The 10704-nt window shown below is 38.4% G+C and overlaps 1 pseudogene; it reads right to left on the reverse strand.

Moving 5' to 3' along the window:
• Positions 1-8114: 8114 nt before the first annotated feature.
• LOC147505278 (small nucleolar RNA R71) lies at positions 8115-8208 on the reverse strand (annotated as a pseudogene).
• Between the last annotated feature and the right edge of the window lie 2496 nt (positions 8209-10704).

Raw genomic sequence — 10704 nt, forward strand, 5'->3', positions numbered from 1 at the left:
CTTTAGATATCATGAATGGAAGTAATTTCCTAGGTAAAGGAGCCACAGGTGCTTATAACTTTCTAGATAATCAATCCAAGAAAAGTAACAACTGGGGAGGTAATGATTACTCCCGCTCGATTCCTTCTTCTTTTATAGCTAAGGTTAAACCAGATCCTGAAAATAGAATTTTAATTAAATCCCTTACTCTCGTAAGGTAGATGCCCTTTCTGTAAATAAACATGAAGCAAAGCCCATTCCTGTCATGAATATAAACTCTCCTCGCTGTAATTTCTATTTTAGTCTTGATCATTCCAATCATTATTGTCCTCTTGCCTATGAACAACCACTACCACAGCTAGAAGATTTATGCACTTTTCACTACCACAGCTAGAAGATTTCTGCACTTTTAATATACCTAACGCACCTTGGAGACAAAATCCTAATTTTAGTTGGTGTAATAATCACCATCAAGGAGCACCTCCAGGTTTTAATAATCAAAACGTTAGGCCCACCAATAGCTACAATCAATATCAACCAAGGCAAGGACAAGGGCAAGGTAATTATTATAATAATAATAATAAAAGTTTAGTCCCAGTTAATAACAAATATCAAAATCCACCCGTTAATAATCAACGTGAGATAGTTCTTGTTACACAACCCGTGGCAACTCAACCTTCCCAATCTGGTAGATTCGATGCTTACATGCAAACTCAACAACAAATATTACTAGCCATCCAACAATCCATCCACTAATTATCCCAAGAAAAAACCCAACAAAAGGCGTGTTTCCAGGTCAACCCGTAGCTAATCCAAAATCAACAAACACAGCTTTTGAATTAACCGGTAATCCTAGTAATGAAAATTTAATACAAGGAGAATTAAAGGCCGTAACTACTCTCCGTCCAGGGAAAGTGTTTGACAACAAAGTAATAATTAGGGGTGTAAAATGGGTCGGGCCGGGCCAGCCGGCCCTCAAATCATAAAGCCCATATGATTTGAGGGCTGGGTTGGCCCAGCCCCCTTATGCTATGAGGGTCGGGCCTGTGAGGGCCAACACTTAAATTATACAGCCCTTGCCCTCACCTCAGCCCCCTTTAGAAAACTGCAGGCCGGGCCTGAGGGCCAGGTCTATGGGCCGGGTTGTACAACTTGTCTATTATTCGAAACTCTTACATACAACTTGTTTGGACTTCATTAACATATTTGGTTTTTATCATTAACTGATTAACATATTCATTACAAAAATTCTTGAAAACAACTTATCAAACTTCATTAACATATATAATAGAATATATGAATATATTCTATAGGATAGAGATATATCAATATAATACAGTTGTATCGGAATAGGCCACTCTTTTTTCCCTTATAAATTACATAATACATAAAAGCAACGCAAGTAGTAACGAAATCTTGCCTGCGTGGTGGTTATGGCAGCAACGCAAGTGATGAAGGAGACAAGGTGGCTGGTGCATCCATAAATTTGCTTTGACGAATATGTTTGTCTGTATATTAGCAGTGCTTAGAGTAGTGGCTTTAAGTTAAAATCACTTCACTTGTAGCATTTTTTCTTACATAAGTTATGGCGCAATTTAGATGAAGCCATTTAAACTTCCAAATCCTCCCTAAAGAGTATCATCATTAAATAAAAATACTAACTACAAATACAAAGACTAGTTACAAACTTACAATTTACAAACCCTACACAAGTGGATGGTTCTATTATCAAACCTCTCGACCTCAAGTACCATCCATTGAACTTCAATCCACAGTTCCACACGCCAAACACACCCAACTGACTTCAAAATTGGACAGAACCTAACCACTGAGTAGAGTGAACTAGCATTTCTACAAGGAAAACAAAAAATCAGAAAAGGCAAAAAGGAAAGTTGAAAGAGTGAACCTAGACATAGACAGCAAGTTTGAAGTTTGAACATACCTGAGTTTTCAGTACAAATGTATCCTACAGGTGTGCAAAACAACAAGAGAATTGTTTAAATGCATCATTAAGCTTCATAGTATTCTCTGTACTTGATTCTTGATCACAACTTATATTTGCTTTAGTCTTCAAATATCTGCAAAGCAAAAGGATAAATATTCTGAGTTTAGACAAATCCAACTCTTATCATTGGCTAAGTACTATGTAAATATAAAGAACTGACCTCTAGATAAAAGACATTATTCAATAGTCTGTACACATGCAACCATGTCAGAGAAGAAGAATCAACCAAAATCAGCAAGTTAAATTTCAATTAGATATAAAGAAATTAACTAAAGAACAGTGTGCCTGAGACTTCTAAACTTGCAACATTACTATGTAGCAAAATCCCACTTCATTTCAAAAGTAACTGAAGGCTTGTGGGATCACTTCATTTGGTGCAAAACAAAATTGCAAAAGCCCCCTTCCAAAATCTGCAAAACAATAAGTTAATTGTCAAGATTCTAGTATCACATAAAAATAAATACATAAATAAGTCACGTACACCACAACAATAGAAAGTACTAACGCCAAAATCCTCACGACCAAAGTCCACACGCTAGTACGCTACTGCTGCTACATCCCCACGTCGCTCATCGTCTCTTCCACTAAATTTTCATCTTGAAGTCCTTCCTCAGCTTGAAACCAATCCTTCAAACAAACCAAAGCTTCCACTGTCTCCGGCAACAAACAACTCCTATATTTGGTTACCACTCGTTCGCTTCCACTAAAAGCCGCTTCAGATGGAACAGTAGTAATAGGCACCGTTAGTAGGTCACGTGCCAAGGCAGACAGAACAGGATAAGTACCTTCTTCATTCTTCCACCATCCCAAAAGATCAAATGTCTTTTCACTACAAACATTAACAATGGGCAGATCTAGATCTTTTGCAATTCAGATTTGCTAGTGAGTCTAGAAGCTTCTCTCGTTGTGATAGCAATGTGGCAACCATATCTTCCACTACACAAGTGTTAGATACTGCCACATTCGGACCTCGAACATTCACCTTTATCTTCATTTGGTATTGATCAAAAAGTGCATACAATTTTTTTTTTATATCGATTCAATCTTTTTCGACTCCACAAGTAAGGATAGGTCCGGACCGCGGTATCGGTTTTGATTCATGATCGGATAAAGGTTGATTCATAGTTTAGGTCCAACAACAATTCTAAAATAGTAAACTTATACCTTGGATCCATACATGAAGCTAAACCAAGAAGCAAAGGGACACGCTTCCAGTATTTATCATACTTGTCCTTCATGTCTTCATACATAAGTATAAAACCAGGTTCATTGGCATACTTCTTTAATAGTAATGAAATTCTACTCAATTGATAGCAAAAGGCAGAAGAAGTAACATAACTAGTCCCTGAAAACAGCTTAGTCGAGTCAAAGAATATTTGAAAAAAATCTCTAATGACAATGGCATTATTCCAATCTTCTGGAGAAGGAGCATGTGGAAAATCACTATCATAGAAAAAGAGATCAAGAACTTTCTGATATGGAATTGCATCACGCAACATTATGAATGTCGAATTCCATCGAGTTGGCATGTCAATAGGCAACCTCTTCTCCTCCATGTTCAAACTCTTACAATTCTCAAAAAACTTTTGCAATTTTGCTGGAGAATTTTTCACATGCTTTACACTCTCTCTAATGTTATCAAGAGAGAAATCAACATGTTTTAGTCCAACTTTCACTATAAGATTCATAACTTGTGCATTACAGCGAATGTGACACAATTGTTTAGATAACAAATCAGTCCCAAACAGTGAATTTTTCAATTGAGACACAGCAACATCATTGTTAGAAGCATTATCCAGAGTGAAAGAACCTATCTTGCCACAAAGATTCCAACTCAGAAGGTTACAATACATTGCATCACTGATAGACTTACCAGTGTGGGGTGAAGGAAGCCAAGGGAAGCTTATGACCCTTTTATGTAACTTCCAATCTTTAGTGATGAAATGAGCAGTAATAATACACATATACCCTAGTTTTTCGATTTGAAGTCCACATATCTGAAGTGAAAGATATTTTTTTCGGGGGACAGTTGTCTAAGAGAGCTTTCAAAGCAGCTTTGTCCTCTTCAAAATCATCATGACATCACTTCTCATTGTGATCCTACTTGGAGGTTTAAACCGGGGACCAAAAGACTTGGTAATCCACCTATGGAAAGTCGGGCTTATCTACTTTAACGAATGGCAACTCTTCACGAACAAAAGTATCGCATAGCCTGACGCGACCGGGCGGGCCTTTGGTTAAAGGTGAAAGAGAATATGGAACCGGAAGGGCCAACACCAATGATGGTTTGTCCCGTATTAGTTGTTGTTCTATTGAGACAAGATTCCTTGTGCCTACGGAGATGACTAGTCCCACCCCTGTTCCCACAAGACAGCTTTTGAAAACATATTTTACATATAGCAACCATTGAATCAGACCCATCAGCATTTTTTACAACAATACCATCATCATTAATTTCAACAGTTTTATCGAATTGGGTCCAAACATCAGAAATTTTGCGTTTTTGTTTTTTAGGGGGTCGAGCATAGAAATTCATAGACTCTCCTTCTGCCCCATCTTCAATTGGAGTTTCTACATCAGTAATAGTATCTAATATCGAAGCTGACACGTTGGCCATTCCAATCATATAGAAGTGTTAAAGATCTGCAAGTTGGAACAAACAAACCTTAGCACCGCACAAGAAAAATTCGTTAAACCGGAAGTGTGATACCAACCTGTCCAAAAAGTTAACGAAACAACACAATTTCAGCGGGGTATTCATTCAAATACAAGCTGTCTTGACATTGTATGCTCAAGGTGCTTACATGAGTTGCAGAAGGTTAAGACTTTAATGTATCATTTTTTTAAGTGTTGTGGCATGGTTTTGGACAAGATTTGGCTTGACCCTTCACCTATGAACACTTTATTATTGTCCGATATCTTGAAAATCTTCAACGTGACATTTATTATTACAAAATATGGTCCGGTGGTCAATCATCTTCCTCATGATTTTGAATTTATTTATATAGGCTTTGTCGACCGGGTCTAGTTATTGATTCTCGGTGATGGTGTCACTCATGTGGTAAGATTCTCTAAAGGCTATACAAGAATTTTGGTCTACAGGCAATGGGTTTTCCTTGTTTTCTTGTCTAACTATGTTAGAAACTTAGAATTTGGTAGAAACTTGGGAAAAGGGATATTGGGGGACAGGTGGGATATAACCTCATTGGGTGTAACCTTTTGTAAGATGTGGGATATTGGGTGTAACTTGCTAAGATTATACATATATTCCAGGTACCTGTGGTTGATGGTTACTCATTCCCACATCTTACAAAACGAATGAATGTAGCTGGCAAGCATATAACCTCTTACCTTGTAGATCTTCTTTCGCGAAGAGGGTAAGAAGATTTATAAAACCGTACCAAAGAATTCTAGCAAGAAACAATATACAAAACCGTACCAAAAACATTTTGTAACAAAGAATGAACTTGAAATATATATAAAACAAGCTCATTAGAAAGCAAAGTAGAAATTACATCATATCATTAGAAAAATTATAGCTTACCTCCTTAGCAATTCTTCACTGATTGTCACTAAGTGTTACTTAAATAGATCCAAGCTAACTTGACCAAAACAAGTGCTACAGCAGTGATAAGAGCCCAAAACTGTAGTTTTAACCCCTTAATAATCATACTGTTAGACCAATTATGTGAATAATAAGTAAGAGTTAATACTGATTACGTGTTTTTATGCATTTCAGGCTTCAAAGTCCATTATGTGCAGAAATGTGCCACTTTAGCGAGATAAAGGAGCAAAAGTCAGCAGAACTTCCGAATGCCATATCTTTGGACTCAGACCTCGGAATTGGGCCTACCTTATGTCAAAACGACCGGCTCGGAAAGAGCTTTGCAATGGTCCAAGCCTTGACCCAATCAGAGGAGCAAAAGTGGACGAAAAGTCTGTTGAAGCCGTATCTAGCTGAAGAGGCCTTTTTGGACTGAAAGAATTGGGTTTTGGGCCTGATTCTCTGGCCCAAAACATGGCTCCAAGCCCATGCACGATTTTTGGATCTGGATGTATAAAAACAAAAGCTTAGCTCATTGTTAATGGTAGATTTTAGTAGAGAATTAGGGTAGATTTTAGTAGAGAATTAGGGTAGATAGCTTAGAATAGAAAGTAGCCATTAGAATAGCTTCTAGATCTAGTTTTATTGAATTGTTTTACTTAAGTTTAGTTTCAAATCAAATTCTTGTCTTAGATTAAACTATTAGAATCATAGTTCTTCATTAGTATTAATAAATAAATAGCTATTAGTTAATTTCGATTTGTGTCATTTCCATTTCTAGATCTAATTTCAATTCTTGTGTTTATTTCATTTTAGTCATTAAATTAGATTTCATTATTGTTTAATTCAGTAAATTTCAATGCTTTATATTATGTTTAGTTTTAATCTAAATGGAAATGATTAGTAATGACTCAAGGCTAAAACCTCCATTAGAGGGGGTTGATGAAGCCTTGATGAAAACTCAGTGGTTAGTATAGAATTGGTTGTAGAATCTATTCCACTCTAGAAGGTCGTGTTTCGCCATGAGAATGGGTGGACAACCTCACATGCTAGTTAGTATCCGGTAGGAATGCCATGAACACTAGGGATTAGAACTTCGAAATTCTCGCCGAAGAAGCGTGAGAATTGAGATACAACATTCTACGCTAGGTTGTTAAGTTGGATTCGAGGTGGATTCAATTCCCTCGATTTCTTTATCTAGATTCAACCAATCGTATTCAGTAGCATTAAGTAGTTTAAATTCAAATAATCAATTTCATATTGCATCGTCTTAGTATAATTCCCCTTCAGTAAAGCTCTCATTGACTTAAGACTGATTTCTTAGACTTAGAAAACAATCCATGCTAGGGAACTAGGAGTGGAACGAACTTCCTACTCCACTTAGTGCAATTCGCATCAAGAGTAGAAACTTTGATAAACTTAGGCTCAAAAGAATAGTTTTAGTTTACTTACGTTTTGAATTCATCGTTCATTTCGTAGGTAAACTATTCATTTTACAGTTATCAAATGGCGCCGCTACCATCTTAGTTGCACTTTAGCATTGTTTTCCTTGTAGAAGTAGTCATTTTTAAGTCCCATTAAACCCACCCACCCTTGTTTGTTTCATACTGTGGTTGCCCATTTTCTTTGACAAATTCGAGAAAATACCTGGCGCCGCCAGCGAAGGAGAGCGTGACCAGCTAAGTTCTTTGGAATTTCGTCTACCATCGAAGGCCAGGCTTCATATAGCGCGACCAGCTCAAACACCGTAATTGAATTTACACTGGCGTGACCAGCCCCATTTGGGAGCGACCGCTAAAAACACTGTAATTTTGATTAATTTTACTCAAGCGACCGCGCCGACCGCGACCCGTGGTTAAATTTTTCGATTTCGGCGGTTTTGATTCGAACTTTGATCTTTCATATTTTTCAGCGTTCTAACTGCTATATACACCGAACAAAGCGTAAACAAGACGCTATTCATAAAGCGAAGCAAGGGCCTTAATCAGGTATTCCTTTCTTCCACACCTCGCATCTCGGTTAGAGGTTTATACTAGTATATCAGAATTGTTTGGAGTGTTGCATGTTTAGTTAAGCTCGACTTAGTCTTGCATGAGATTAAGGTCCGGTCGAACAAAACACCTAATGTAAATACACAACAACAGCAACAAACAAGTCTATCTAGTATACCACACACTACACCTCTAGCTACTATTTCACACACACCACCTGATATAATGGGGGAAGAAAGAGAGACTCCTCTCTCGGACTTCTACAAAGCCTTGGCGATAGCCCCAAATCTTGCATCGTTCTAGCGGACCAGTGGGATTTTGAGAATCCCTCCAAATATTTTTAATTTGTTACCCGTTTTTCAGGGTCAAACCTTATCAGCACATGCGTAGGATTGACAAGTCCTAACAACATTCCACCATCCTACGGTTGGTACGGAACAAATTAAATTAAGGGTATTCCCTTTCACCTTAGCCGATAAAGGCGTCTTGGTTAAGCTGCTTGGCGCCCTAATTACGTGGACTCGTGGGCTAAACTTGTTCATTTGTTTATGGAACATTTTACCCACCCCTAAAAAGACGGATGAGATGCTTTCCAAGATTCATTTCTTTTCGACAAAATCCTCATGAATCATTTTTGAGGCTTGGAATCGTTTCACCGATCTCCTTATAGAGTGTCCACATCATAACTTAGCAAAAGACACGTTAGTTAAATTGCCTTTTTCAAAGGACTTCTACACCACCATAAAGAAGTCCTTGACATAATGAATGGGGTAGTTTCTTAAGCAAAGGAGCCCCGGAGGCTTATAAATTTTTAAAGGACCAAACTAAAGCGAAAAATAATAATGGGGGTAGTGACGATTACTCCCGCTCGCTAGTTCTTCTTCAACAGATTAAGGCTACCGAATGTTTGAGGTTAAATCAGATCCCGAGCTTAAAACTCTAATTGAATCCCTCACAAAAGGTAGAGGCCATTTTTGTACAACAAAAGCCAATCCCCGTCATGAATGTAAATTCAAACCCATAGTTTTCTTTGGAGTCCCGAGCATCCCGACTCCCAGCGTCCCTATAGCCTATGAACAGGCTTGTTCCATTAATAGTGAACCTAGCGCCCCTTGGAGACAAAATCCCAACTCGGTTGGAGAAATAACCAACAAGTCACACCTCAAGGGTACAATAATCAATATGTTAGGCCAACGCGGCTTTAACCAAGCTCCACCACGACAAGGGCGTGGTCGGGGTAATTTTAATAATTATAACAACCAAGTGCAACCTCGACAAGGTCAAGCACAAGGTCAAGGTAATTATAATAATTATAATGCTAATAGAGGTATCGTTCGGTCAATAATAATTATCAAAATCCACCCATAAATAATTCCACGTGAAATAGTTCGATCCACCACCCGTGACTACTACACCCACACAACGGATCGCCTTGACACCTTCATACAAGTGAGCCAAAACTTTTCCAAACCATGGCTCAATCTAACCAACGGCTTCTACAATCCGTTAATAATTTAACCAAACGGTTGGCTCAAGATAAAGCCCAAACCAAAGGTGTGTTGCCAGTCACGCAATACCTAATCCTAAAACAACAAACACAGACCTTTGAGGTAACCGATAATACTAGTAATGAATATGCAAATGTAGGTGAGATAAATGCCATCACCACTCTCCGTTCGGCAGAGTGGTTGATAACAAGGTAACTATGCCTATAGTTACCCACCCGATAACCCTACACCCGCTATTTTACTAGATACCGAAATAGAAACTGAAGAGCCTACCAGCGTAGAGGTACCCGCCACAACACAACCTAAGAAAAGAAAGCCACGGTTAAACATCCGGGTGATACCATTGCTAAATATAAGCCGAAACCACCGTTTCCACAAAAATTAGCCATGTTAACTAGGGATACAAATTACGAGGAGATTAGGGACATTTTCAAGAATCTAACTATAAACCTTCCCTTCCTCGAAGCTATTAAAAAGCTACCACATCATGCTAAGTTTCTTAAGGAATTGTGTACTACTAGGCGTAAGACAAATATACCAAAAGGCGCCTTTTTAACGAACAATTCCCAACCTTATCCGAACATAATGGAATTGTTAAGTACAAGGACCCCGGTCGATCCCTCTTGCATACAATGCACCTTAGGAGATTCTATCTGACGACAGCGTTATTAGACACGGGGGCTAGTGTTAACTTACTCCCATTTTATTTGTATAGACAAATAGGTCTAGACAAGATGCAACCCACTAAAATGGCGTTGCAATTAGCTGATCGGTCTATTAAGTATCCTAAGGGTATAGTCGAAAATGTCTTCGGGTAAAAGTTCGGGATTTCTACTATCCGGCTGATTTTGTAGTCCTCGTCTGAAAGTCGCTAGCGACTCTGTCGATCATTTTAGGGCGTCCTTTCACGCAATTTGCCAATCGCGGCTCATTAATTGCGTGATTGTTCAATGTCCATGTCTTTTGGCCATCTTAACATTTGAAGTCAATGTTTTTAAAACAAGGACCGCGATTACCCGATTCGATCTATGGATGGAGAGGTTAGCATGATCGAAAGTGTTGCTCGAGATTATTTCAACAACACGTTCCTTGATAATCATATGCCCAAAATTCTTTCCTTTGGAAAGTCGGACTCAACATCTTCATTCCTACACTAGTCGATACACATATTATTGATGAGGGCCGGGATAGATGACTTTCTCAAAGATGTAGAGGACTACCATAGTAATGTGGATATGACCAATCTAGATGAGGAATTGATGAGTTTCTTTGAGTAGGTGACAATTCACCCTATCAAGAACTAACTTGCACAACATCCACCTCGACTCCCCTCCTTCCACCCCTTTCAAAGGAATCTCGAGTTTGCACTTTCGATCCTTTTGTTTCTCCTGTGCTTCATAATTTTTTTAAATCCTCCTAGAAAACGAGATCTTGGAAGGACAAACTATTTGACACCTTCATTTTCAGAATTGAGGCAGTCCTACACACACAATGAATGAGTTCAATGCTAAAACCACATCCTCATTGTGTACAGGCTGTCTTTATACAACTTATCCATATCCACCATATTCTCCACAACCATTCACTTTTCCACACTTATTTACTAAAACACCCACTCATTCAAAAATTAAAAAGAAGGTGCATGATAGGTTACACAATAGGGTTATCCGACCGTTT

Source organism: Coptis chinensis, chromosome 4 (genome assembly GCF_015680905.1).
Source record: "Coptis chinensis isolate HL-2020 chromosome 4, ASM1568090v1, whole genome shotgun sequence".
Classification (NCBI taxonomy): Eukaryota; Viridiplantae; Streptophyta; class Magnoliopsida; order Ranunculales; family Ranunculaceae; genus Coptis; species Coptis chinensis.